Here is a 6,328-nt window from a genome sequence, read left to right as displayed (position 1 = left end):
CCAACCCCTATTTGCTAGATTATTATTCCAATTTAGCTGTAAGTCTGGTTTTAACTCAATAAGGATTTGTCTCGTTTCCGATTGGAGGGCGGATGTCATCGATTTTGGAACCTACCAATGTGTTACATTGTAACAGTGAGAAGTGTCTTTTCCCGACGTTGATCAAATCCTAGTCTATGTCACCATTTCTTTTAAATAGCATCATCTTTGATATTTGTTGTAAAGTTTACAGAGCTCATTTTGGTGTAATTGTTACCGGATTTGACGTGTCCGAGAACGGCACCTTCCTCCCGAAAGCATTGCGGTATCGCTTCTTGGCCTTTTGGCTAAGATCAAGTGTAGTGTCTGTTCTTATCAGTTTAATATCTGATACGTCCCCTATCTGGGGACCATATATTAAATAGATTTTTGGAATAGGGAGATGGAATAGGGGCTTGCTCCGTCCACTCCACGCATCGACCTGGTATTGCAGTACCTCCAGGAACGGTGCGCCCTCTGCCGTTGTAAAGGAAAAGTAGACCAAGTTAACCGGATGGCTCTTTTATCAGAATCATGATGGATATTGAAATGTAATATTAAACTTGAGCAAGTCTATGTCAATGATGACAAATTAGTGGTGGTCAACCCAATTAATCAAAACAAATTCAAATAGTTTTTGATGCTTTTATGCCGTTTTTATGTGTATAAAATGATGTACAAAAATATATATGAGCTGTTTTCAAAGGAAATGCAACAATAAAACTTTTCCAAAATAAAATATATGTTCTTACCTGCTCTGGGAGAGCAGCACTGTCAGGCCGGGACCTTAGATGGTGGTGGTGATACTTTGTCTGGGGTCGAGGCTCTATTTTGTCCATACCACCTCAGGGCTTCCATAGCTATCAAGGCCACTGTCTGATGGGTGGTCTCCACGCGTTTCCCTTCCAACAAGTTGTCAGAGGACCACAGTGCGTCCTTCAGACACGTGAGGGTGAGCCAGAGCTTGGTGGAATCGGCCTTCCGTCCACACGTTACAGCAGGAGCTGAGGTGTTGTGTCCTGAGCTGAGGTGTTGTGTCCTGAGGTGTTGTGTCCTGAGCTGAGGTGTTGTGTCCTGAGGTGTTGTGTCCTGAGCTGAGGCGTTGTGTCCTGAGGTGTTGTGTCCTGAGCTGAGGCGTTGTCTCCTCCCCTGCTGGCGTTGTCTCCTCCCCTGCTGGCGTTGGCTCCTCCCCTGCTGGCGTTGGCTCCTCCCCTGCTGGCGTTGGCTCCTCCCCTGCTGGCGTTGGCTCCTCCCCTGCTGGTGGACACGAGGAGATCAGGGTGCTTCTTTCCACAGGTCTCTGGTTTCATTTCATTGCAGTTACTCTTCTCTTCCTTACCGTTTCTTAATGTTTGGTATCTGTTTTGATATTTACATTAGTGGTACATATAGAGAGGAGACTGGGACAGGCCTTTCTCCAGTATTAACGCTAAAGCTCACCACACCTCCTCCTCTTCCTCCTCCTCACTCACGATAGAGGTATAGGACTGGAATAACTTCATCAGGCCTTATCAATCAATCGACCAATCAATTCATCAATCAATAGATTATTATATATGACCCTCTACACACTTAGTACCCTGTATGTCCCCATAATATGAATGAGAGAAGGAGAGGAGATTGAGAGTCAGCACAAAAAACAGTCCAGCTCAACAACAACCCCTCAACCAGACCCGGAGAGCTGAAGGTGGAGAGAAACATGTCTGTAACTGTAGACACAATCAGAAGGAGAGAGAGAAAGAGCAGGAGAGGAGAGGAACAGAGCAGTAGAGGAGAGGAACAGACTGCTGGAGGAGAGGAACAGACTGCTGGAGGAGAGGAACAGACTGCTGGAGGAGAGGATCAGACTGCTGGAGGAGAGGAACAGACTGCTGGAGGAGAGGAACAGACTGCTGGAGGAGAGGAACAGACTGCTGGAGGAGAGGAACAGACTGCTGGAGGAGAGGAACAGACTGCTGGAGGAGAGGAACAGACTGCTGGAGGAGAGGAACAGACTGCTGGAGGAGAGGAACAGACTGCTGGAGGAGAGGAACAGACTGCTGGAGGAGAAGAACAGACTGCTGGAGGAGAGGAACAGACTGCTGGAGGAGAGGAACAGACTGCTGGAGGAGAGGAACAGACTGCTGGAGGAGAGGAACAGACTGCTGGAGGAGAGGAACAGACTGCTGGAGGAGAGGAACAGACTGCTGGAGGAGAGGAACAGACTGCTGGAGGAGAGGAACAGACTTCTGGAGGAGAGGAACAGACTGCTGGAGGAGAGGATCAGACTGCTGGAGGAGAGGAACAGACTGCTGGAGGAGAGGAACAGACTGCTGGAGGAGAGGAACAGAGCAGTAGAGGAGAGGAACAGACTGCTGGAGGAGAGGAACAGACTGCTGGAGGAGAGGAACAGACTGCTGGAGGAGAGGATCAGACTGCTGGAGGAGAGGAACAGACTGCTGGAGGAGAGGAACAGACTGCTGGAGGAGAGGAACAGACTGCTGGAGGAGAGTAAGGGGGATGTCTTGTGATCGTTACAGAGGTGGCCACCCCCGCAGAGAAGCCAGCAGAACAACCCACCTCAGCACCCGACAAAAGCCCACCTTCACCCAGACTCTAAAGGACATCGCCCTCAAACGCAGCCCCAACACTTCACACAGGAGCAACAGATCAATAGACACCTCGCCCAAACCAGCGAGATACTCTACCAGACCTGCGGGACCCCTCACCCTTTTAAATTAATCAAAACAGGAACATTTTACATTTGGCTAGAAATTCTAAAGGAAATGATCTCAACAGAGAAAAATTTCCTCCTGTGTGCTACCTGCTACCTAGAATCGCCATACTTTAATGAAGACAGCTTCTCCCTCCTGGAGGGGGAAATCAATCATTTCCAGGCCCAGGGACATGTACTAGTCTGTGGAGACCTAAATGCCAGAACTGAACCAGAACCTGACACCCTCAGCACACAGGGGGACAAACACCTACCAGGAGGTTGCAGCATTCCCTCTCCCATATACTCCCCTAAGCACAAATACGACACCATAACCGACAAAAATGGGTCACAACTCCTGCAGCTCTGTCGCACGCTGGGTATGTACATAGTCAATGGTAGGCTTTGAGGAGACTCCAATGGTAGGTACACCTATAGCTCATCTCTTGGCAGTAGTACTGTAGACTACGTTGTCACTGACCTCAACCCAGAGTCTCTCAGAGCGTTCACAGTCAGCCCACTGACCTCAACCCAGAGTCTCTCAGAGCGTTCACAGTCAGCCCACTGACCTCAACCCAGAGTCTCTCAGAGCGTTCACAGTCAGCCCACTGACCTCAACCCAGAGTCTCTCAGAGCGTTCACAGTCAGCCTACTGACCTCAACCCAGAGTCTCTCAGAGCGTTCACAGTCAGCCCACTGACCTCAACCCAGAGTCTCTCAGAGCGTTCACAGTCAGCCCACTGACCTCAACCCAGAGTCTCTCAGAGCGTTCACAGTCAGCCCACTGACCTCAACCCAGAGTCTCTCAGAGCGTTCACAGTCAGCCCACTGACCTCAACCCAGAGTCTCTCAGAGCGTTCACAGTCAGCCCACTGACCTCAACCCAGAGTCTCTCAGAGCGTTCACAGTCAGCCCACTGACCTCAACCCAGAGTCTCTCAGAGCGTTCACAGTCAGCCCACTGACCTCAACCCAGAGTCTCTCAGAGCGTTCACAGTCAGCCCACTGACCTCAACCCAGAGTCTCTCAGAGCGTTCACAGTCAGCCCACTGACCTCAACCCAGAGTCTCTCAGAGCGTTCACAGTCAGCCCACTGACCTCAACCCAGAGTCTCTCAGAGCGTTCACAGTCAGCCCACTGACCTCAACCCAGAGTCTCTCAGAGCGTTCACAGTCAGCCCACTGACCTCAACCCAGAGTCTCTCAGAGCGTTCACAGTCAGCCCACTGACCTCAACCCAGAGTCTCTCAGAGCGTTCACAGTCAGCCCACTGACCTCAACCCAGAGTCTCTCAGAGCGTTCACAGTCATCCCACTGACCTCAACCCAGAGTCTCTCAGAGCGTTCACAGTCAGCCCACTGACCTCAACCCAGAGTCTCTCAGAGCGTTCACAGTCAGCCCACTGACCTCAACCCAGAGTCTCTCAGAGCGTTCACAGTCAGCCCACTGACCTCAACCCAGAGTCTCTCAGAGCGTTCACAGTCAGCCCACTGACCTCAACCCAGAGTCTCTCAGAGCGTTCACAGTCAGCCCACTGACCTCAACCCAGAGTCTCTCAGAGCGTTCACAGTCAGCCCACTGACCTCAACCCAGAGTCTCTCAGAGCGTTCACAGTCAGCCCACTGACCTCAACCCAGAGTCTCTCAGAGCGTTCACAGTCATCCCACTGACCTCAACCCAGAGTCTCTCAGAGCGTTCACAGTCAGCCCACTGACCTCAACCCAGAGTCTCTCAGAGCGTTCACAGTCAGCCCACTGACCTCAACCCAGAGTCTCTCAGAGCGTTCACAGTCAGCCCACTGACCTCAACCCAGAGTCTCTCAGAGCGTTCACAGTCAGCCCACTGACCTCAACCCAGAGTCTCTCAGAGCGTTCACAGTCAGCCCACTGACCTCAACCCAGAGTCTCTCAGAGCGTTCACAGTCATCCCACTGACCTCAACCCAGAGTCTCTCAGAGCGTTCACAGTCAGCCCACTGACCTCAACCCAGAGTCTCTCAGAGCGTTCACAGTCAGCCCACTGACCTCAACCCAGAGTCTCTCAGAGCGTTCACAGTCAGCCCACTGACCTCAACCCAGAGTCTCTCAGAGCGTTCACAGTCAGCCCACTGACCTCAACCCAGAGTCTCTCAGAGCGTTCACAGTCAGCCCACTGACCTCAACCCAGAGTCTCTCAGAGCGTTCACAGTCAGCCCACTGACCTCAACCCAGAGTCTCTCAGAGCGTTCACAGTCAGCCCACTGACCTCAACCCAGAGTCTCTCAGAGCGTTCACAGTCATCCCACTGACCTCAACCCAGAGTCTCTCAGAGCGTTCACAGTCAGCCCACTGACCTCAACCCAGAGTCTCTCAGAGCGTTCACAGTCAGCCCACTGACCTCAACCCAGAGTCTCTCAGAGCGTTCACAGTCAGCCCACTGACCTCAACCCAGAGTCTCTCAGAGCGTTCACAGTCAGCCCACTGACCTCAACCCAGAGTCTCTCAGAGCGTTCACAGTCAGCCCACTGACCTCAACCCAGAGTCTCTCAGAGCGTTCACAGTCATCTGGGACTGTCTCCTGGGGGAATTCAGGTGTGTGCGGCTATCTGTGTCCGGCGTAACTTCATGAGGATGGACACGAGGACCAGGAGGGATTCTGCAGCTCGCCAGAGGAGAAGTCTGCTGCTAAGAAGGCCAACCATGGAGAATAGGAAGACACTTTATTATTTCTATAACTACGTTGTATTGTTTGTCCTCGTTTGTCTGTGCATGTTTTTCAGCCTAAAGTACGCAGCCATTTAGTGTGGACACCAGGTGAGGCCACACACACAGATTCATGTTGACTGTCTATTTAACTACTTTATTTTCTCAATAAGGGGCGGCAGGGTAGCCTACTGGTTAGAGCATTGGACTAGTAACCGGAAGGTTGCAAGTTGAAATCCCCGAGCTGACAAAGTACAAATCTGTCGTTCTGCCCTTGAACAGGCAGTTAACGTCATTGAAAATAACAATTTGTTCTTACCTGACTTGCCTTGTTAAATAAAGGAATAAATAAAATAACAGGTCTCTCCCCTTCATCCCTCTTTCCTTCACCTCATCCCTCTCTCCCCTTCATCCCTCTCTCCTCTTCATCCCTCTCTCCTCTTCATCCCTCTCTCCTCTAGGTTATATCAGCTGTGTCGGTGAACGAGAGAGTACGCTGTTTTGGCGTTTCTGATTTATTCTACAATTCAAACACGGAGATCATCCCAAACTGTCATTCCACCTGCACCGAGAGACACGGGTGGTAATCTTCGCTTTCATAGTGTGAATTTCAGCCATGAACAACTTTACCGGCACCTGATATCACCTTTCCTACGGGAACAGCTGAGCCGCTCGGTAGAGGTGCACAGGAAGCGCCGCTGAGACCCGACACGACGCGTGTTACCTTCAGCCTGCTACCCTGTGACGATGTAAAAGCCCTGTCGTGTCCCAAACACCACAAAACAAGCTCAACAACTATGTCCACACTGTGGTAAAACCGTAAGGAATCATTAAAAAAAGGGTTGACTTGCGACATTTGTAGTTTGTTCGTTCACATAAAGTGTGGATCAGTATCAAACCCCTTGTTGTATGATGAAGCTGTGAAATATCAAAGTCACAT

The 6,328-nt window shown here is 50.9% G+C and overlaps 1 non-coding gene across 1 annotated transcript; it reads left to right on the top strand.

Annotated features, from left to right (window-relative positions):
• Positions 1–306: 306 nt before the first annotated feature.
• LOC135548953 (U2 spliceosomal RNA) lies at positions 307–497 on the top strand. Its single transcript, XR_010456905.1, has one exon. It is a non-coding gene; the product is annotated as a U2 spliceosomal RNA (small nuclear RNA).
• Positions 498–6,328: the final 5,831 nt, after the last annotated feature.

Source organism: Oncorhynchus masou, chromosome 11 (genome assembly GCF_036934945.1).
Source record: "Oncorhynchus masou masou isolate Uvic2021 chromosome 11, UVic_Omas_1.1, whole genome shotgun sequence".
Taxonomy (NCBI): domain Eukaryota; kingdom Metazoa; phylum Chordata; class Actinopteri; order Salmoniformes; family Salmonidae; genus Oncorhynchus; species Oncorhynchus masou.
This window is presented reverse-complemented; position numbering and strand designations above follow the sequence as displayed.